Genomic DNA, 23,431 nt, shown 5'->3' with positions numbered 1-23,431 from the left:
TCATCTCCTGGTTAGGTGGATATGTTTATGAATAAGAGCTTTTCTGTGAAGGTAAGGAGAAGTTACATTGTGGGAGTCTCTGTTGTGTGCATCAGGGAAGAAAATGTAGTGTAGCTTTTGACTAGCCATTGGGGAGATAAAGCAGCAAGTGACGACTCCTTCCTTTTCCTACACTTCTGCAAAGCTGTTGCACATGTGTTCTGCCCTTCATGACTTCCTCTGGGGATGGGTATGTATGTTGTGCATGTATCTATTCATGAGTTTGTGTATTTCACTTTGAGTCCTGCAACACAGAGGTCAGTCTTACTAACAAGAGACTGTATTTTGGTAGAAAAGTTTATAAAAGCCAAATGTTCCAGTATCACTGTATTCCATTATTCAAAGAGTGGCTATGAAGAAGATGGAGACTCCCTTTTTACAAGGAGTCACATGGAAAAGACAAGGGGTGATGGGCAGGAGTTACTCCCAGGAAGATTGTGGTTATCTTAGAATGGTTTGAGTTAGAAGGGACCTTAAAGCTCATCTAGTTCCAGCCCCCTGCCACAGGCGGGGACACCTTCCAGTAGACCAGGTTGCTCCAAGCCCCGTGCAACCTGGCCTTGAACACTGTCAGGGATGGGGCAGCCACAGCTGCTCTGGTTGCAGATGAGGAAAATTTTTCACAGTAAGAACAATCAGCCATTGGGACAATCTCCTCAGGGAAGCAGTGGATTCCCTGATGTTGGACGCTTGTAGGACTGGGCTGGACAGAATGCCTGGCCGTCTTTTCTAGACCATGCTTTTGCCAAGACCGGTTGGACCAGATGATCCTTGAGGTTCCTTCCAACCTGGTATTGTATGAGTCTATGAAATGTATTTTCATTTTGCCTCTTGTCTGCCAGACCAAAAGCCTGACTGGTTCCCTGCTGCTGTTTGGTCAGTCCCTTATGGCCTGGTTGGGTCTAAGTCTAGGGGGAAGTCCATCACCAGGCCCAAAACCTGGGGGCCAGTAAGCTCACAGCTCCTCCTTCAGACTTTCTGCAGTTTCCCAAAGTAGTTTTCTCCCTGGGTTGCCCAGCTTCTACTGCTGACTGAGCCAGGAGGCTTGAGGTGTCAGCAGAGTGGGTTCCTAATCCAGGGACAGTCTTGAACAGTCAGGAAAGAACTTCTGTTGCACAATCACCAGCCCTTCAAGCAAGCATACTGAAAGTATTTGCATTTCTCAGGTTTTGTTTTACATAAGCCCAAAGGAGAACAAAGTAACTTTAAAAGCAAAGATAGTCCTTTTGAGGACAGATCTCCTTTTATGTTTTACTTCACCTCTTCCAAGGTGAATCCTTTTTGCCTGTCTTGTAACAAAGCTTGGAAAGCCACTGTGCCATGGCACAGGGTATTCAAGTGCTTAGCAAAATGTACCCCTTTTTCACCTGCAAGAGCTTATCTTTGCAAGAGCCTGTGCTCTGGCTGCTGCTGTGCTGTGGTGCTGGGGTTGAAATAGCAAGCTCTGCTTGCTGTTCTCTCTCTGCTGTATCTTTGAACCCCAGTAATTCTGCTGGCAAACCTCTTCATCACAGGTGCCAGAAGGTCACTTTTTGAAAAGGGTTTGTGAAACAACCATGCATAATGCTTGTGTGCAGTCTTCCACCTCTTGTCTCAAATACATAAAGTGTCAGCCATTCTTGATTATAGTATCTTGCCCTTCAGGTGGAAAACCAGAAACATATCCAGAAAAATATGATAATAACTGAAAGCTATCAATATATCTGGGGGAGGAATCAATTTTCCATATTGAAGAAAACTGGTGGACTGGTAGTGGGTGTCCCCCCACTCAGATGGGAAGAACAGGGTGGGTTTTAGTTTGAATTGCATGGAAATTGGACCATGCTGCATTGAAAGTCCACCTGCAGCTGAAAGCCTCAGTATACCGCAGTATGCAGTCTCAGTTCAGAGTTCAAAGAAGAGAAACTTGCTTTTGCAACAAAGCTATCAATTAATATTTAAAATAGAGCATTATGAGCTTTAAGTTAATATTATGCTTGTTATCTTTCCCTTTTCTGCATTTATGGGATTAGTGATGTTTTGTGTGATTTTCCCCACCTTGCTGTGTTTGCCCCACCCTTCATTAAAGCCATTACTCACAGCTTTTCGATGTGCATTCATCTGCTGATTAAGTGGTTTTCTGGCAGCATTATGTGTGGTTAAATATGTATATTTCTAAATTTACTGCACCAAATTAAATTGCAATTAACAGCACAAAATGACTTTTTAGACTATTATCATTGTGTAAAAATACTAAAGTACATCTTTGAAATACTAAAGTACATCTTTGAAATGTCTGCAAAATCCTTAGGAGATGTAAAGGTCTGATGCTTTGGAGGACTTCTACAATAGTAGCCCAAATTCAATACCTGCAGTGACATGCAACGATGATCTGGTGGCCTAAAAGCAATGAGCCTGCTTTTCTCTGTTCCAAAATTGTGCAACAGGCAATTTATATATCCCTTTGTCAGATTGTCTTAGTGTCTTAATGATGTTTGAATGTAGCATATACCAAAAGCACTTAAAAAAAAATTGAAACTGACAAGCTCTTGAACTGAATTCCTTGCTAGTTTGTCACATCCCTGAGTAATGAAAGTGAATGCAATGGCCAGACTTGTTTTGTGGCAGCGACATACCACTTCGAGCTGTTGGAAGAGGTCTCAAAGCATCAGCTGATACATCACCCCGAAGACTTGTTGAAACAGTGCCCCTCAAACCTTCACCATATCATGAGGTTTTTATACAATGTAAGTCAGATATGTTCCCCTCACTTAGTCCGAAGAGTAAAGAACTTCAGCCTCTGTTTCAGAAGCAAAGATGACCTCCTCAGTTATCCAAGTTCATTCAATTAGTGTTAAGAATTCCTAATTTAAATACCTCTGGGGAAAACATAAGCTCTTTAGAAGAGATACTTAGACAAGTTAATCGTGATTCATATTAACAGCAATTTGTAAAAGCTTGGTTTCACTTGAAGATTACATCTGTTGTTAAGAAGTGTTAACTTGAATAGGCAGAGACTGTGGTGATTGCGTATATTATCTACACCCTGGGGGAGCTGCTCTGTGTTGTTATTATTTGAGGCAAGTTCATACTGTACTACTGAATTTGGATGCAGAACTTCCAAAATTGTGGCAGTATTTACACCAAGTCTCAGAGTTGTGACACTTTCCAAATCATGTTTGGCGTGGTTTGTATAAAATGGGATGGCACCATTTGTCCTCTTCTAGGATGAGGGTTTGTGGGCAATTTAAATAACAAATGCAAAACATGGACCATACCCTAAATTATACTCAGTAGCTTGTAGGATTTTCTATGGTGAGGCAAGGCAGGGCTCTTTGCTGGCTGTCTGAGTAGGTGCCAGCACACCATAGTGCTTCAGCTACCTCAGTGTTTCATCTTCCTCCTGGAAACAGATACTGTGGGAGTTGCTGCTGAGTGGATGGGTAAACATTGGGAAACTGCTGATCTGTAACAGACTGAATGGGGGACTGGTCTGTGGCAGGCTTTGAGTTCATAAATGTGTATCTCTTCCAGGTACAGATCCTAGCTCCCCACCTGTGTTGCAGGGCTCCATGTTACCAAAGAACTAGTAACGGGAAGAAAACTGACCATGGCTGACTCAGGATCAGTGAGCCTGTTACAATGAGAAAATGCTTCTTTTTGCCATTGATATTTTTTATCTGGGGAGGGCAGAAGGAAGTAGAATTACTCATACACTAACCACACAATGTTTTGGGTTGGAAGGGACCTTAGTTCTAATCCCCTGCCACAGAGAGGAATGCCTTCAACTAGAGCAGGTTGCTCCAAGCCCCATTTAACCTGGCCTTGAACACTGCCAGGGATAGGGCAGCCACAGCTTCTCTGGGCAACCCAGTGCCTCACCACCCTCACAGGGAAGAATTTCTTCCTAATGTCTCATCTCAGTCTCCCCTCTGTCAGTTTAAAATCATTTCCCCTTGTTCTCTCCCTACAAGCTCTTGTGAAAAGTTCCTCTCCAGATTTCTTGTAGGTTCCCTTTAGGTATTGTAAGACTGTTATATTTTCCTCCTTCTTCCTTTTACTTGCTTTCCTGGCTGGGACTTTATCCCCATGCAGACACTGAAGAATAAGCTGGATTGCAGGGATGGTGCTGTCCTTTACCTAACCTAGGGTCGTGTTGCAGGTGGGCCACTGCTGCAGGCAGCCAGTGCTCACTGGTCAGGCTTCAATGTGGTAGAGCATATTGCATTGGCCTCCTGTCCTGTTTGTGCATTGGTATCTCTGGATCCTGTTCCTTGCTCAAAGTGTGGGCACCTGCGTATCAGGGCATTTTCATACTGATGCTGTGTTCCCTTTGTGCCACTAGTGCATGGGGGATATGGAGGGAGTTAGATAACTGAATGTCAGCAGGTAAGGTTACTGTCTTGCTTTCAGTGAAGTAAGCTCCTGCTGTGTCTATCCAAAATTATACCTTTTGGGTTCCTATTTACTACTAGTTGGAAAGAATAATAACAAAATATAAATTGCAGCCATGTCTGTCTCCCTGAATCTAGTTGTTTCCAGACCTGTGTTCATGTCATTGGAGTCAGGCATATGATACTCTCTTAATCAGGGTGTTAGAAAAGTGCTTTACCCAGCTTTGTGTTATCCTTTCAGCCTACACTGAAACACAAAATAGGCTAAAACATGTAAATATTTAACTCAGGAAGCTGGGTTGAGGAGTGCTGTGTTTGCAGTTACGCTGATGCATCCATGGACTCCTGAGGTGCAGTGGAAAAACAACAGGAAAAGATAGAGGACAAATATGTTGGTAGCAGTAGAAACAGGGCACGTATCTTCCTGCATAAATTGTCTCAACTTCAATTTGAGACTTACGAGCCTCACACTAGAGTAAAAGTTAAGCTTTTGGGGAAATCTTCAAGAACAGAGGTCCCCCAGCCTCTCAGGACACTTGCTCCAGTGGTGGACCAGCTTCATGGTGAAGATCATTTTCCTTTGCATCTACTTATGGTTGCCCCTGCCATCATTCCCTCTCATCCTTTCAGCATGAACAGCCTGGCTTTCTTCTCTACAACCCCCTAAAGGTAGCTGAAGACAGCAATTGGTTCCCCCCAGCCTTTCCTTCTCCACACTGAAAAACCCAGCTCCTCCTATGTCATGTTCACATTTAGTGTCATGACTAAATATTCTGAGATCTGGAATAATTATTTTCACACAGTATCTCATTTTAAACAAATTATGAGCACTTACAATGCTTTTTCTTTTTCTTTTTTTTTTCCACTGGGTTTGATCACTTCCTTGAGTCCTTTTGTTCCTGAGGGCAACGAATGGCCTCACCCAGTCAAGTCTATCGAAGCAAACCTGAAGTGTAACCAGCAGAAGACATGAAAAGGCCATTTTCTGCGATTACCCATCATGAGTCTGCCTGCTGAGTCTAAGCACAAAGAGGCTGAGGTTAATGGGCAGAAGTCAAGGGCTCCGAGAGCTTCCTTTTTCTCTACTTCTTTTCCACCTTTCTACAGGCTTTCAAAGACTGTTGCTGCCTGCCCTGCTCCCTGCAGCCCTGCCCTGGAGGACTGCTTTCTGACCATGAAGAGCTAGGAGCTTTGCTAATGCATCTGCTGCTTTTTGAGTAGCCTGACCTCAGGCCTTGAAGGACACTCACCTGGTGAGTCAGCGGGCTGATTGTAGCCATCCTGTCCTCCTCCAGCTCTGGTTGCATGTTGGCTGCAGGCATACCAAGCACTGATCCCAGCTTCCTTTTCTCCTTGCCATAACAGGATAGGATCTGACCTTCTCCTTTAGACAATAAAGGTACTTAGAGATCTTTTTAAAAGTTGATGCCTTCATGCATTGTTTTTCGTAACTGGCAGCCTTATATAGGGACTCAGCTCAATCACTTGCCCAGTCTTTGAGCCTGAGTAAAGAAGGGTATTTTATTTTCCATGTTATTGCTGTTCTGTGTGATATTGATGGACACTGTGAGTTGTGAACGTGGCTGAACTTCATGGGTGTGATTTCTGTCATTTCTTTAGCCTAAGTGAAAACAAAATGTAAGGCAGTGTGGACAGTGAGAGCTGAAGGAGAAGCTGCTGTACAAGGCAGTAATTAGTAGTTAGCCTGGCAACCTTTTGCAAAAATTGAATTTTTATGGCCCAATGGACTGTTTAGTGACTTAGTACAAACACAAAAGCTAGGTCACAGGCTTGATATTGCTGTGTGGGCTTCAGGGCAGAAAGCAGTCCGGAAGTCAAGAGAGGCAGCAGACTGCAACAAGGCTGGGAGAGCTTAGCCTTAAGAGGAAGCAGAAGCAGAATTCCTCCAGGCATTGGACTCTATAGAAGCAGATCTGAAAACTGTTGTCAGACAACTTGCTGCTGTATTTGTCTCTCAGACAACACGATTTCGTGTACACTGTTTATAAATAAACACGATTGTGCCAACGGAATGCTGAACTTTCTGAATCTCTTAATAGAGTATTCTGGCAATGCATGTGATAATTGCTACATTTCCCAGACTGAGCCCAATACATCTGTCTTTCTGCAAGTATCTTTCAGTACAACTTCCCTGCAAACAGCCAAAACTTTTCCCCACGTCTCATTACAGCTTTACAAAAGCCTGGATAACAGAAATGATTACTTTGCTGCTTGATAGGGAAAAGCTATTGACAGCGGGGCTGTGAAAAGCTGAATGCTGCAGTGTGGGACTCTGGCTGGTCCTCAGGGTGGATAAGCCCACCTAGAGAGAAACCCCATGACCTGGTGCTTCCTGGCCATGCAGCATGCTCATTGAAGTGGTCAAGTAAGGAGATTCCCAGGGCTCAATTTCTGCTCATTATGAAGTTGTGAGATGGCTCCGGGCTTGAAGTCTGGTCATAGTGTGTATCCTGAATGTTCTTGTGTTCCGTGCTCTGTAGAGTAAAAATATCCAAGCTTTAGGCATGAAATTGTTTTTTTCCAATACAGATGCACTCATTTCCACTTCTGTCTTCCTTCTAAACTGGTCTCTTCGTTTGGCTATTGTCTTTGATCTGGAGTGTGCATAGTGCCTCTTCTGGGCTTTTCCTGTTTTCTGCCTTTCAAGAGGCATTCTGGCTTTTATTGTGTTCACATCAAAGTCTTAGAAGTGTTTCCTCAGTGAGAATTACAGGTCATCAAGACAGCAGTAACCGGTCTAGTTATATTATTATTATTTATATCTTGGATAGGAGTAGAGCAGGTACTCTTGAGTCTGGTCTGTAGTATGGTGAAATCAATAGGAAATGATCCTTAATTAATTGGGCTTCTGTTCCTAATGTAATTCAGCACTTCCACTGAGAATTAACTCCTCAGCCTCCCTTGCTGAGTAAACATCACAATAAATTATATAAACTGTTGATTTCAGAATGGTTTGTTTTCCTTAAATGAAAAGGAGCTTTTGTTAAAGTTTAAATTTTTTATGGAGCTATGCCTCTGGGCATTTTAGACATAGGATGAATAAAAAATGATCTCGGGTTTTATTTAGGAAGCCATTCCTGTGCATATAGGGGTTTGTAATTTTGAAATGAAATTTTCATAAAACCTCTCAGCCCAAGGGACCAAGTGGGATCTTCAGATTTAAGAATTTTTAACTATTCTGCCACTCAGTGAATCCCTGAGCAATATGTCCAAGCCAAAATCTTTGTCTTCCGTCCCTGAGCACTTTGAGTTTTCCCATGTTTACTGGGAGTTAGCTCTATATGTCTTTCCATGGTAATACCTGCAGTGTGCAATTAATCCAGCAAAACCAGGCAACTCCACAGACTACTAAAAGCTACTAATTAATTCTAACTTCAAACATTCATAAAGACATGTTCCATCAGATCATGCTGAAGCTTACAGAGAGGGTTGTTATTTGTCAGAGCAAAAACAACTTCCAAAGTGTCAGGTCTCTCCAACATCATGGTTCTTCCCTAAGTTGTCAGTACTGTGCTCTTTTCAGGCTGCCAGGTAGGAGTGGATGAGCTGGCTCATGTACCATGAAACCAGCCCCAGCTTCATCCTTGCATCCCAGCCTTCAAAAGACAGCAGGATTGTGTAAGGATCTGTGCTCATACAGCATCTGAGATGCAGCTTCCTTTCACCTACCTCCTTCGTCCCCTTCCTCCTGGCCCTGCTTTTTCATTTCTGACAACTTGCTTGTATTGTGTGGGATGCTGGAGGTGGAGGAAGAAGCCCGGAGAGAAATCCCAGCGCTAACTTTGCACATCGGCTGCCACCCCATGAGCACCATCTAGCTGACTCCTAATACAACAGCATGGGAGGCTGAGCAGGTGCAGACACTGAAATTCAGTGGAAGGAGGTTTCCATGCTACAGGCTGGGATGTAAGCTGTAAAAATACTGTGAAGCACCTGTAAGCCTGATATCCATATAAACTGCTTGTCACAAGCACGCGTCTGGTTGTCTCACGGTGCAGCAATGTGGCAAAAGCATCTTCTGCAGTGGAGTGTCTGCACAAAACAACTTTCCCAGGCTAAGAAGCAGGGTTTTTCACCTTTTGTACTGTATAAATATCAAGAGTATTGCATCCCATTTGTTTTCAGCTGATCAATTCTCTGTAAATACAGCACTGTGCTGAGGAAGAAGCACTGAACTGAAGCCTGAAAACCTCCTTTTGAATGCACTGTGTGATTTCTCATCTGAGAAGCAGGATTGGGAACTTATTTATACCATTTTTCTTCCAAAAGCATTCTGTAAAGATGACTGAATTACTTCTTGTATAGTAATATGAAAATGAAAAATTCTGTCATAGGAAGGGGTTTTACTCCCTTTTGAAGGAGAACTGTAGTTCCCTGGGTTGTTTTTTTTGTAGGTTTGGTGGGGGTTTTTGTGGTGGTGGTTCTTGCAGATTTTACATTTCCAATCCTGATATAAAAATTTCCCTGGAATGATGACAGCCTACCATTCTAGAAGTACAGCTTGTTGTTAAGTGTTAGCACTGCACTGATATGTGTGTTGGGGGGACTGATTTGCATTGTAGAAATGGAGAGATCAGGGATCCACTGCACTGAGCACAACTGTGAACTATGAAATCATATCTTCTGTGTCTCTTCCAGCTTAAGCAGGCATCTGTTCATTCTTTTTTTTTTTAATTCATATCCATAGCTCATGGGTTCATCTTTTCCCAGGCAAAGACAAAATACTGGCTTTCCTTACACGTATTCTGCTTGGCTGACTTCAGTGCAGAATCGTGGCGTGAGGAAAGATGCTAGGTGGGAATTGGGGGAACATTGCGAGGAAGTGTGGACGGATTTTGTTTGTTATTTAGTATATGAAGAGCATCTTACAGTCTGACTGCTGTTCATCTGGATTAGAAAATTTCAGATTACATTAGGCATTTCCCTGTAAAAGTTTATATTTCAAATGAACAAAAAGTATTGAGCACTGAGTGTAGCAGGCACCTAGTTGTATGGCCCAAAGACTCCAGAGTGAGAAGCATGTAATTAGTCATCTGCCCAGTAAATGCATGAAATTCAAGAGTTACTTATGTGAGCTACATTGATGGATTCTATGAACAGTGCAGCTTGAAAATTTTTTGTTATTAAAGCCAGGAGGAACTGGAACCACCTGTAAAAGTACACAATATCAGCTCACACATCCCTCAGGTGCACAAATGTCAATCTCAAGCGTGAGGAGACAGCAACTCACTACACCACCAGCAGCTACATTCAAGTCTGGGTTATGTTATGGTTTTTTCTCTTTTAGGCTGTCTCAGTGTTTTTTAAGGAAGGATGATAAAAAACCTTAGAAAAATTTATAGCTTGCCAGTTGATGGGACCAGCTTTCACTTGATAGGCGAGCACAGTTGTGCCTTCCACACAAAGGTGCTTTCTGCATCAAGTTGGCTGTCCCCATTAGCCACACTCTGGATACCACTGTTTCAGTTACTGATCTCTGCATGGTGCTGCTAGTGAATTTATGGCTTGCCCACTGCCTACACTCCTCCTTAACTGTTACTGTTATTCTCTGTCCTATCAAAATCGATTTGGTTAGTAGTGCTTCATTTGAGGCTTGCTCTAGTTCATGTAGTAGTGGCTGGATGATTTGAAATGACTTTGGCAATTGTCTCCTTGCACTGGCCAGTATCATTGAAGCTGTAAGAGTTGGGTGTGAGTTGGTAGACTCATCCACTGTGCTAGACTCTTTATACAGCTAATGTTTAATTCAGTCCAAGCAGAGATTCTTCAGAGCTAAACAGCATGAGGGTTGACAGCACTAGTAAATACCTGTAACTAATGTTATCTTCAGTAAGTAACATGTTAGCAAAGCTTGCTTCTTGACAGCTGGCTATCTCCCGCCATTAGCAAGAACATGGTTCTACAACCTGCAGGAGAATTACTACAGGGTTACCAAGGCAGGCTAGAAATATTTTTATTTTTTTAAGGGAATAAATGATAATTTATAGATATATTCATTGTGGAATTGGTGTCTTGTTTCTTTGAGAAAAAAATGTATCTCTTCTTTCACTTTTTCAAATACCTAGTTTAAAAATGACTTCCTTCATCTCTAGCCATCCCTTAAGGTTTCTTTTAAACAGGGTTGTTTTAAGCATAAAAATTGTGTGAAAGCCTGCGGGTGATCCTCATATCAAAAGACTGATGTGATTTTTATTTCCTGGAATGCACTCCCCAAACACCTCACTTGCAGGGCTGGGTTCTTCTGTGCAGGAGTAAGAAGCAGTGGTCCTTTTTAAAATGTTCTGCCTTCAGTGACTTGAAACATGCTATAAGAAGTCACAGACACTCAGGTACTGATGTAATTAAAGATGTAAATGAATGCCTACATGGATAACAGTTACTGACTTAAATTTTGTGTATGTTGACCTGGGAGTTAGGACAGGCATATATTTCCAATCCCCCTTCACCTGCATGGTGATGCTTCTCCCATGAAGGGCTTGTGTGCTACTAAAGAGCTAATGCAGGAGAACTGGATTTCTCTCCCTCTCCATGTCTGATGCTCCCAGTCTGGCCTTTGGCGAATCTCATGATTTTGCCTGGTGTCATGCTTGATCAGTGATATAGCAGTAATGGTGTCTCTCTTCTTCCCTCAGTTGTTGCATGAAGCAATTTATTGGTATTTGTAAGAGAGTCCAGTATGATGAAGGGAGCATATATATTCTTTGCTCCTAGGGGAGCAGTCAGTTAAATGCACACAGGGCACAAAGACTGAGTAAAATATGAAACATCTGTGAATTTATTCCTTGTAATTGCATTCCATATCATACGTTTCAGTACCTTCTTGTAAAATAGTGCATAATCTTTAATGAATACAAAACTATAAGGTCTCCTTTGGATTTAAATTCTAAGTGTTTGGAGAAGTCTAGCTCACTCAAATGATTTCATTGGCAAATCAAAATGCACACATATGTACCTTTCAGAGCTTAGTTTTGTAAACAAGGCATCATGTTCTTCTCTCGGGGAAGCTGGCATAACTCTGTGGTAACTTCAGTAGATTTACTATTTGGATAACTGAGAGCAGCATTTGACCTAAAGACTCCAGAGTGGGAAGCATGTAATTATTAATTTGCCCAGCAAGTGCAGTGTACTTGGAAAATGTAAAACTAGAGTAAAAACTTTGTGCGTATCGATTTTTAGTCTGTTTTAACATCCACGTTTTTCATCCCTCTCTCATTCTTTTCTTAGTTAAGAGTCCTTTTACATGCTTGCACATCAGGGATCTCATAGAGTCTTCCTTTTCCAGATACAAAGTCTTAGTGCTATTTTTATGTGGACAAAGCCCCATCAATTGTGCTTAGTAAGAGATTATGAACAGGCAGAGCAATGGCCTTATCAGGGTCTCAAGGGCTTTGAAATATTAAGTTTGATTTCTGTTGGAAGTTTTTCCTGTTACCTGCTTTTCCAATGAAAACATGCTCAGTGAAAGGAATGCCTTATAAATGGCTTCACTGCTTTAAAATCACTACAAAAATTCCCAGCTGATAGACTGTGTACTGTGACTGTCAGTCAACGACAAGTGAATATATTCACTTATCCTACAATACCGTAACCTTAATATACGATTATTTTCCTTTGTGCATTGGAGAGGGATTTCTGTTGTTCAAGCAGCAGCATGCAGTCACATGCCACAGTTGAGCTCAGTTGCCTACCACTCTTTAAACATTTAGTAGCTCTGGGTGGCCAGTGTTGTCTGACCTTCATTTTTTCCTCAAACAGCATATTCTGGGACTTAGATTTTCAATTTCTTTCAGTCACTGAAACAGATATACTGATGGGGCTCAAAATTTTAAATTTCAAATTATAGGCTAAAGGTAAAATCATGAATAAAACTTCCTTGAGAGCTCCAAGTTTAAATCCTTTGAGCATTTAAAAAAATGTATAGGGGCTACTATAGGCTACTGAAAACATACTTGAAATGCCTGCAAAAAATCCCAGGTGGAATAAGTGTAAAGGCCTCATCTTCTGAAATACAATGTTGTTATATAGAAGTTGATACAGAACTATTATAAGTAAAGTGCATTAGCACATCCAGAACTAATGGTGACCTTTGCTTCAAGCAACACTTGCTGGATTTGAAATAACATTTCTTGCTGGAAACAGATTGCGTTTTACCAGGGAGGAAGGACATGCAGGCAGAAGAAGGTAGTGCCGACTTTCACTGTGCCAGGGCAGGATGTAAAAAAAGGCAACAGATCCTGAGAGTTAAGCCAGGATCATACCTGGGGCAGATGTTCACTCACGATTTTGATAGTATTTTTCATCAATCAGACATTACAAAAGAAGATTTAAAAAAATAAAAAGGAGGAAAGGAGAAAAGCACTATGTATGATCCCTTGAAATTAGAGTTGATGGCTTTGACACATTTTGGATTCAGTGTCGATCTTTGCATGAGACCAGGTGGAGGCGTTTGAACCTGTGTTCAGAGCATGTTGGGCTTTTTTGGGTTGGAATTGTTCTGTTTTGAGGTTTATTGGTTTTTTTGCTGTAACATTACAGGTTTGGCATCTCCCTGAAAATGCAGCACAATGAGAGTTCTGAAGTCTGCGAGTCAGAGATCAGTGCTGAGGACAAGATCTCAAGACTCCCTGTTTCCTGCAATATACAGCCTGTCCCTGCCTATTCATGGTTAAACCAAGGAGAAATCATTGAGGACAAGCACTTCAGCACATCAGCTGCATTGTCTCAAAGTAAGCTTCTCTTACCAATGCTTCCATCTGTCTCAGTCTGCGAGTTCCTTGCTTGCTTTAGTCCCACAACTTTTAACTGGCATCAAAACTCAGTGGCAGGCACTGTTTTGTTTCTGTTTATGCAAGGTCTGACTCCTTCTCTGTGTTAGTATGGCGTCAGCAGAGGTCCATGGCAAGGCATGACTACTGTTTGGGGGCTAGCTGGAGCCTGAAAGGACCACACAGGCTGTGATCCGGAAGCAGAACAATAAATGTTATACTGGGATGAGGCTAGGTTTCCTTAGGGATAATCTTGTCACTATTAGCATCCTTCACTCCTTTGGTTTAGAAAAAGAAAAAAAAAATAAAATAAAATAGGCAGGGGAGAAGGAGAGAAAAGGGAATGCTTCACTGATATATTTAAGCTGTGGTATGATGGCTCAGTTTTCAATCTCTTCTCTGATAACCTCAGAGAGGAAAAATACTGTAAGAATGAATTGGACAATGTGTGTATTGCTTGTTACACAATGGGCTATTATTTCTCACTGCATGTGTACTTGCCATTAGAAAAGTTTTAAGGATAGCATAAAAAACGAGGTGACAACTGCCAAAGGCATTTTAAGATTAACAAGCATAATTGCACTTCCAGATGGAGAGAAGTTCAGAAACAACTTGCTATTTTCTGACCTAAGGGTGATGTGTTTGGTTTCTGGGAGAAGCATTTACTTCCTCATTCAGTAACTATACTTCTATTCCTTCCCCACTTGCCAGTTTGTTGCTGCAGCAGTGGCATTGCAGCCACTGCATTGGCACAGCATCTGGAGGGAGCTGTTCGTCTGTTTTATGAAGATAAGGTTGCCTTGTGGAGGATGCTGAGCAAGGGCAGGGGAATTGAGGCAAGGGAATGGGGCATCAGGCAGCAGGTACAAATAAAGTGAGACAAACACAAGCACTTGGTTCTCAAATGAATCCTTATGTTTGCAAACTGATTAAAAGCTGAGCTGTTTTCTTTATTGAGGTGAGGAACAGGGCAAAGTGAGACTGCACTAAAGGTGATAAGGAGAAGTGCCTTTTTGTATAGGTAGGAGTTTAGATATGATTATTCTTTTGGGAGAAGCTTTTATGGTCATTGTGGGAAGGTGAAAGCTGATTCTCAAAAATCCCTTCTGTGTTGCCTGCTTTTTCTTTCAGATAAAAAGCTCTTCTTCATTTTCAAAGAAAGCCCATGTCTCCCCTTGACATAAAATTACACTGCTTGCTTGCAGGTTACCTGCTTTTAAGAACACCATGCATCAGACTCTTTGGTCAGGGTTGTGTGATCAACCCCAAAATTAAATTCATTCACTGCCACTTAGCATCAGATATTAAGTCATTTTACAGAAGAAGCAGTTAGGCAGACCTTCTGCCTCTTGTTCCATGATCATGTAATAGATGAGAGTACAGAAAACAGATGAAGCAGTGCCTTTACTTCAGTGTCCTTCATGCATTTCTTTCACTCTGCTTTTTGCCTTCCAGTGCGTGTGACACTAGCTTCTGTCCTGCAATCGTTCATCAGTACCATGCATCAGGTACCATGGGTGAACAGATCATAGAATCATAGAATGGTTTGAGTTGGAAGGAAAATTGAAGCTCATCCAGTTCCAGCTGCCTGCCATGGGCGGGGACACCTTCAACTAGAACAGGTTGCTCCAAGCCCTGTCCATCCGGGCCTTCAACACTGCCAGGGATGGAGCAGTTGTAGCTTCTCTGGGCAACCTGTATCAGGGCCTCACCACAGTCTTAGTAAAGGATTTTTTCCTAAGGTCTCATCTCAGTCTCCCCTCTGTCACATTAAAGCCATTGCCCCTTGTCCTATTGCTACAGGACCTTGTCAAAAGCCCCCTCCAGCTTTCTTGCCGGCCCCTTTAGGCACTGGAAGCTGCTCTAAGGTCTTCCCAGGGCCTTCTCTTCTCCAGGCTGAACAGGCCCAGCTCTCTCAGCCTTTCTCTAGAGCAGAGCTGCTCCAGCCCTCAGAGAATCTCTGTGGCCTCCTCCGGCCTCTCTCAAGCAGGTCCACATCTTTCTTGTGCTGTTGCCCCCAGAGTCGTACACAGGACTGCAGGCAGGTCTCACCAGAGTGCAGCAGAGGGGGAGAATCCCCTCCCTTGACCTGCTGGTCACACTGCTGGGGATGCAGCCCAGGACATACTTGGTTTCTGGGCTTAAGTGCACACTGATGGGTCATAGGGATCTTCTCAACAACCAACACTCCCAAGTCCTTCTCCTCAGGGCTGCTCTCAGTTCATTCTCTGCCCAGCCTATGCTTGGGATTGCCCTGACCCAGATGAAGGACCTTGAACTTGGCCATGTTGAATGGTCCCTCCTTTTAAGTCAGCAATCACTGGCTGTTGCATTTAAAGATACATTAGTATTTATCTCCCTGATATGATGAACATAACTCCTACTGAGACCAGTATTCCTTCTGCAGTGATTGGTTTTGAAAGAAGTACAATTTGTGGAAATCCTATTGCATTTTTAGAGTTTATAATTGTCATGTATCAGTGCCCCAGTTCTCTGCAAATATAATTAATTAGGATTAAAGGTTCTGCACTCATTAGGCAGACAGAGAAATACTGTAGAGAATTTACATTCCCGCATTTAACTCCTAAATGGGATACATTTGTCATCAGTAAGAATATTGTGGAATCTGCTCTGCTGATAAGGCTTCCTGGTCTAAAGTCTGTATCTCATGGTCAAAAGGGAGTGTGTCTTTGGATGTTTTACAAAGGAGCAGCAACATAAAGATCTAATTAGAGTGTGGTAACTAATTATCAAAAATACAAGATTCCTTACTATAGCATTGGGAAAAAATACCTATTTCAAGAACAAAGCCAACCCCTCTATCCTTCAATTATTTGAGTGTTATTTTTTTGTGTTTTTTAAGTATTATGACTGATTATGTAGTGTTAAGCAATGATAAAAGCAAAAGGCTTTGAAACAATACAGGCACTCTTTGAGGTTCCTGCAGTTATTGCAGGATACTAGACCATAGAAGCATAATGGCAGCCCTTTGAAGGGGTATACATTTATAAATATTACTTTTCTGAACAATATTTCAGATCAAATTTTCAAGTCTGTTGATCATATTTTAGACTTTGTATGAGCATCAATAAGATGCAGTCATGTTTTGTTCTAGTACTTAAACACCTTGAATATTAAAACACATAGCAGAAACAAATATGAAAGCGTGATTATGCGCTAATATTCAGGTCTTCCACTAAGGCAAATCCATTTTATTCTGAGACGCACAGTCTTTTTTCAACCTTGCTATTGCAAAGCTTTTTTGATGAAAGGAGCACTGACACCCTTGGATTGAAACTTAAAACTACAAACTTTTGTGCAAGGTAGATTCCAGCATCACCTCTGGCTGCTGTGAAGTGTGCCACTCCTAAGGACTCTTTGTGTGATTCTTTAAGTAACTTAACAGTATAAGGTGATCTGGTCACCTAAAGGATATTGTATAAAGCATTAGTAGCAATGAAAATTGTCAATTCAAGGAAAAGAAAACTTTGCAGTGACCTTTTTTTTTTTGTTCTACATTTGGATTTTATGATGCAGATGCATATCTTTATAGTTATGCTGTGGAGATATTTAATCACAAACTACAGTGTTATTTTCAAAGATTAAAGAGGTTTCTAAATCCTTTGTAAAGCACCTTTGAAAAAAGGCATAAATGAATTTTATGAATAGCAAATTTGTGAACCTATAATGCAGTTCTAAAAATTACAATACTGTTATGGTATCGGTATCTTCTAATGAATCGTAAGAGAAATCTGATGGCTATTTCAGTGTAATTTTTTTCTTCAATTTAAATATTCATGATCACCTTTCATTATTTCAACTCCCTGAACATTATGAAAAATGCAGATTATTTCAATTCACTTATTTAAATTTCACATGAAAAGAAAAAGTATTGAATCCTACCGAGTGACCACAATTTCCATACACGCATCACCCCAGACAGGATTTTAAGTTTGGCTTCAGCATTTTAATTCAAATGTGCAGACTTTCCTCTACAAAAATGATGAAGGCCAAAATCCTACTGTATGGCTCATGATGAAAAGGAGAATTGTTATGATGGTGTTCCACATTTTATAGGGTGTGCATTTATCCCGTTATAACACAACCCTCACAAGTCTACACCTCATCTTTCTGAAACCCTACATTTCATTCCCTGGGCGTTCTCACTGCTTTTAGAGAAATGATAGAAAATGACACTCAAGAATGTCATTAATCAGTAGGATTGGTAGGGCCATTAAAGCATTTTTTGGACTGGTAGTATTCCTGGGGCTTGCTCACTGCAAACAGCTTCTGATTTCTGCCATTGTGACTACCGCTTGCTCACTCTATTTCAGTTTTCATTCTTCCCAGTTCTCTTCAACCCAACCCATTCCTCTATTGCTAAAATTATTATTTTCCTCTGCCTTTCAAGGACTTCTCTTTACTAGCACAGTCCTGATCTTTCTACCCTCCAGGCAGACACTCGTGACGCCATTGATGTGCTTCTTTCCACTTGTTTCTCTTAATTTCACTCCTGTGCTTTCTCTTTCTTCTGTGGAAGAAGAACGGTTCCCTGCCTACGCATAGCACATCTCTTAGATACCACCAGGAGCTCAGCCTGCTCTGAGCACACCATAACAGGACTGATGCAGTGAGCACTTGTCCTCAACAGAGCAGTTTGCTGAGGTCCACTGGGGAGGAGAAAGCTTTCAGACGGGTATCTGCAGGTTTTCTCTTCTATCACTGTCTCTCACCTGGAAATGTTAAGCTACATGAAATAGTAGTTGTTTTGTGTATTTGTCCCACAAAAAAAAGGAAGACTTTGACCTACTGGAGTGGGTCTAGAGGAGGGCCACAGAAATGATCAGACAGATGGAACACCTCTCCTATGAAGAAGGGCTAAGTAAGAGACTTGGGTTTATTCAGCCTGATGAAGAGAAGGCTGTGGGAAGACCTTATTGCAGCTGTTCACTACTTCAAGGGGGCCTACAAGAAAGATGGGGACAAAGTTTTTAGCAAGGACCTGTTGTGATAGAGCAAGGGATAAGGGCTTTAAGCTACAAGAGGGTAGATTTAGGCTAGATATAAGGAAGAAATATTTTACAGTGAGGGTAGTGGAACATTGGCACAGGTTGCCCAGAGAGTTGGTGGATTCCCCATCCCTGGCAGTATTCAAGGTCAGGTTGGATGTGGTTTTGAACAACCTGATCTAGTTGAAGATGTCCCTGCTCATTGCAGGGGAGTTAGACTAGGTGACCTTTAAAGGTCCTTCCAACCTAAACTATTCCATGATTCTATGAGCAGCAATGTCTGCTTCAAGCACCATTGGACAAAATGAGTGAGTCAGAGGAGCACACCATATACCCTGAAAAATTTTTGTTGTGCAAAATTTCGGGGTTTACAATTTCATTTCCTGAGAAGAGATATTTTACTGGCTGAAGCTGTGCTAAATTATGGAAAAGAAAACCAAGTGCTATAATTGTGGGTGTTTATCACAGTTACAGGTTTTTTTTCTATTCATAGAAATTTGATCTGAACAGGGTAAATCTGTGCCCGCAATACAAATGAGATCATCTGCAAACAAAGTAAATGAAAGAGATGCTTTTATGGCTTCGTTTTATGACTCTTCTGTTTGAGGAGCTAGTCTTTACTTTCCGATTTTCTCATGCAGTGTTTGCTTTAACATGAAGGCATATAATAGTTCTTCAATTAAAACAGTTTTTGTTTGAGTAGGAAAATAAGATAGCAAAACTTGGCCGACTGCTAATCATGGCAGTAGATTTGCAGAGCAGCTACGGAAAACACCCTGAACACTATTTAATACTCATTAATACTAGTGGCATCTAGGCTGCAGCTTGGTTGGGAGTGGCCACTGGGAAAAGCTGATGGAAGGCGTGTAATTTCCTCACCTCTCCAAGCTCCTTAGTCTTTCTCTTCTTTTCCCCTAACCAGAATGTAAGCAACTTCATTTACATCTATTTATGCAACCTGGGGCTTCTGGGATTGGGAGAACAGCTCTCAGTGGGGTAGAAACCTTGAAGTGTCAATGCAGCTTGTGCTCAGTTTCTTAACAATGCTAGTTTCATAAGTTTAGGGTAAATTAACACAAGCAAGGGACTCTTTCAAAACTCCTTTGGTTGTGTGGTAGCTTGAACCCCAGAAGTTGTTGCTGGACTGCCTACAGTTTACTTGTCTGTCTTCCAAACTGTAGCTCACTAGTTACATTTGACCTACGTTAAGGAGGAATAGGTGTTTCACCATGATGCCCAAAGCAGCAGGGTTCCTGTGGACCAGCAGGAAACTGGAAGAGCATCACAAGTCCTGTCAGTGCCTACAGCAGGACTCTGGGAAAGCCCCATGTCCAGTCAGGGCCCTTGAATCCCTTTCCAGACAATCAGTATTTACAAAACCTCTTTGAAACAGCCCAGCAGCACTACTCTCTTTTAAAGAACGTGACTACGCAGAAGAGCAGGAGGTGATAATAGCTGAAACACAGATGAGAAAGCAATAAAAGTTTCATGGGACCAGGGAAAGATAAAAATTAAGCATGACTGTTCACTAGGCAGCTTCATGAATAGGAGATGGCAGCCCTTCATTTTCTGAACCTTGCTCTCTCCTGTTGTGCGTTCATGTTGGTGAAGAAATTAGGCTCCACTATCATTTGGATGTCACTGGTTGGCTGCAGCCTGTATAGTGTACACAAAACCAGGTTTACCTACTGGGTTTCAGTTGTCTCTGAGATTGCAAATGAGAAGGTTGCCAGTTCCCTCTCAGTCCATCAAAAAAAATGACGCAGCAGGTTTTGCCTTAGGTTTAGGAGAGCAGTCATGGGAAGAGTGCATGTCTGCCTTCTCTCTCTGCCCTTTCCCACCCAAGGAACTGCTGTCTGGTCTGCCTGGGCTGATTTTCACTGGCATGACTTTAACCTCAGATGACTTCTGCTGTCTATGGGAAACTCCAGTGTTTGTTTTTTGTTTGTTTTTCACAGATGGTAAATATCTAAACTTTTTCATTCTATATTTTGACATAATTTTTATCCTTGGTTGTGGGTTAGTCATATTTTCTTTTTCTCACTATTATCTGACACAGTGCCTTGTTTAAGAATATTAGAGGAGGAACCGATTAGCAGAAGCTGTGTTGTAAAATGAGGAAGATTTGCTGCTTAGTCTGGTAGGATGTGAGCATGAAACACATTTTGAAACTGTAAGTTTAAACAAAAAAAGCCTTTCATACACATAAGGAAGCTTAAACTTGCTCAGTTTTCTTTACTTCAGAGTGTCACTTACTGACCCACGCTGCTACACTTTTGTTACAAATCATAGCCAGAGTGGGAGCATGAAACTGTGATATACAGCTCTATTCAAATCATACTCGCTTTTCTACCTCTGAGAAGCTTGCTTGTGATGGAGACTTGTGAGTTATAAATAGAACATCTATATAATGAGCTGCATTGCAAAGATATGCCAGAAAATGTTTTCTGTGTGGGGAGAAATTATTTGAAAAGAGCTTTTCAGTTTTCCCCCTTTGGTGCATGCTTCTGCTGTTCCCTGTCCTGAGTAACCAAAGACTCAACCGGGGTGGTAGGACTCACAGAATCATGGAATGGTTAGGGTTGGAAGGGACCTTAAAGAACATCTAGTAAACTCTACAGAACTTGCTGGACTTGCAGGACTCTTCAGAACTTACTGCTTCTTCCCTCAGCTTTGCCACAGAACTTAATGCAGCATTTCAGTTTAATCACCTACAGAAGAAGGAATTTCTCTCAACCTAGACTGTAATTTGAGGACCAGCATGAGATAGCATTTCCACACAGGATAAGGGCTGTTTCCACCTGTGTGAAACATCTTTGAAGGTGTTTGAAGCTTCATCATGCCAGAAGCAGAGGAGAAAACTAGTTGCGATGCGAAGTTAGATTTGTTAGCCTGTCTTCTCCTTCATCTTTCTCCAGATACCCTGTGTAACAGTTGTAACAGGCAGAAACTTGCCCCTGTTTTGCAGTCCTTCTTTTCCCTGGTGTGACTGGTACCACAATCTGAGCCGCAGAGAAGAAGGAGGGAAAGCAAATATGGTCTTAGTGCCTGGGTGAGGATGAAGGCCAGTGATGAAGCATGGGTACAGTAGTTATCTAGGACAGTTTAATAACACTGCTGGTTTCTCCATAGCCCATCTTAAGGTATGTGATGGTTGTATTGCACAAGAATATTGAAATAGCTTTCTAGACAGATTTAATATCTAATAAGCAATGAGAGGAGCACCAGAGACCTGCATTCTGGTCCTGGCACTGCCACTGGCTGAGTGACCCTGAACTTGTTCCTTCGTCATCTCTCTGTGACAGTTTCCCCTCACTCTTATTTTTAATCATGGTAAATCTTGACAGGAAGAATGGCCTCTGGCTGTGTATTGGCATCCTGTGTCCTCCTGTCTTACCTGTGGTCTCCCAGTGCTGCTATAATCTCATAATTTCTCATAGTTGTAGTGATAATACTACTGTTTAATGCAAATCTGTATCATTATATTACTACTAATAGATCATTCCCACCACTCTTTTTTCAAGTTCCTGAAAATTCTTGTGTGAAGCAGTGAACAGGAGCAGGGAAGAACTGAAAGTACTGTGGATCATCTGGAGATGTGAAGTAAGCGAACATAAATCATGGAACAGTAAAATCTTAATTTTTAATGCCTTTCCTTTTCCTGCTTTTGTGATGGATTTTATTCCTTCCCCTTAAAGTTGTAGTGGAGGTTGACTGTTGCAGTCTCCATTAGGAGAACATACTCAGTTGCTATAGCAATTCTTTCTCACTCTGATATTTTATTGCACTTAGATGCTGCTGGCAAAGAAAAAAAAAGGAAGCAAACCCAAGATCCAACAAAAAAGGCATCACTGACCTCCTCACAAATGGTCATCCTCCCTGATCTCTCATTTCTGAGCAACTTTTAACTATATCTCACAGCAATCTATATTCTGGTAAACACTCTGCGTTAGGCACTATCTAGAAAGGTTTATCATTGCTTTATAAGTGGCATACTGCACACAGCAGGACATGCTGCAGCACAGTGTCTGACATAGCAGATATAGATTACTGTTAAGATAAATTCATCCTTTTTGATCTGAACATTTCACCAGCTCCAATTTGAAGTCTTGATATCACCCTGTCAACCAAAGGGGATGTTTTTAAGCAAGGGAAGAGTTATCAAAGGTTTCCCCAAAGTTCCTTTTAGAATGGTTTCTACAGGAGCAAAGATATATATTTATTGGGGGTGAATGTAGGGCTCATCAAAAGTGCTAGACTAAAATCCCCGTAGACATAAGGCCTCTGTTCAGCATCAGATACAAAACAGAAGCTTGAAGTTTTTTCTACTCTGTCAAAACCAGATACCTAAACTTTCAACTAATTAGGCAAGAAAAGGTCATTAATCCTGCCTTCTGCTGTCTGCAGGGAGCTGTGCTCTCCCACCCAGGACACCAGTAGCATCCTTCTGGGAGGAACCATTTATATGGGGCTGTGTAATCCAGCCTGGGAACCAGAGAGAAAGCAGTCTCACAGGAGAGAAATGGAGAGAAGGTAAGCACAGCATTCTTCCTCCTCCTCCCCAGGTCCTGAAGGTAGCATCATTCTCGTGGGTAAGGCACTGCCTAGAAATAGTTGTGTCCATCATCTTGGGATACACAGCCAGCGCTTCCCCTCTCCTGGGGGAAGGGCAGAACGCAAGTTGAACAGTGGTGGGAGAGGCCCTTCCCCTGCCCTTAGCTGCCCAGGTGACCGGTCAGCCTCACCTCCATCCCTGGGAAAGTGATGGAACACCTTGTCCTTGGTGCCATCTTAAGGCCTATTGAGGATAAGAGGGTTATGAGGGGCAGTCAACATGGCTTCACCAAGGGGAAATCATGCTTGACCAATCTCTTAGCCTTTTATGAGGAAATAACACGGTGGATGGATGATGGCAGAGCGGTGGATGTGGTCTACCTTGACTTCAGCAAAGCATTTGACACAGTCTCCCACAGCATCCTCACAGCTAAATTGAGGAAGTGTGGTCTGGATGATCAGGTAGTGAGGTGGACTGCGAACTGGCTGAAGGAGAGAAGCCAGAGAGTTGTAGTCTATGGGGCTGAGTCTAGTTGGAGGCCTGTAACTAGTGGAGTGCCTCAAGAGTCAGTACTGGGACCAGTATTATTTAATATATTCATCAATGATTTAGATGAGGGAATTAAGTGTACTATCAGCAAGTTTGCTGATGACACTAAGCTGGGAGGAG

At 42.0% G+C, this 23,431-nt stretch overlaps 1 long non-coding RNA gene across 1 annotated transcript in view; it reads left to right on the top strand.

Annotated features, from left to right (window-relative positions):
• Positions 1 to 22,826, top strand: part of LOC134157255 (uncharacterized) — a 70,376-nt gene extending 47,550 nt beyond the window's left edge. Inside the window, exons 9-11 of the long non-coding RNA XR_009962243.1 lie at positions 12,969 to 13,159; positions 21,732 to 21,810; positions 22,615 to 22,826. This is a non-coding gene — a long non-coding RNA (uncharacterized LOC134157255). The remainder of the gene's footprint in view (positions 1 to 12,968; positions 13,160 to 21,731; positions 21,811 to 22,614) is intronic.
• The last annotated feature ends 605 nt before the right edge of the window (positions 22,827 to 23,431 follow it).

This window comes from Pezoporus occidentalis, unplaced genomic scaffold (assembly GCF_034315485.1).
Source record: "Pezoporus occidentalis ecotype Australia unplaced genomic scaffold, CSIRO_AGI_Poc_V1 ctg93, whole genome shotgun sequence".
Lineage (NCBI taxonomy): Eukaryota > Metazoa > Chordata > Aves > Psittaciformes > Psittacidae > Pezoporus > Pezoporus occidentalis.
This window is presented reverse-complemented; position numbering and strand designations above follow the sequence as displayed.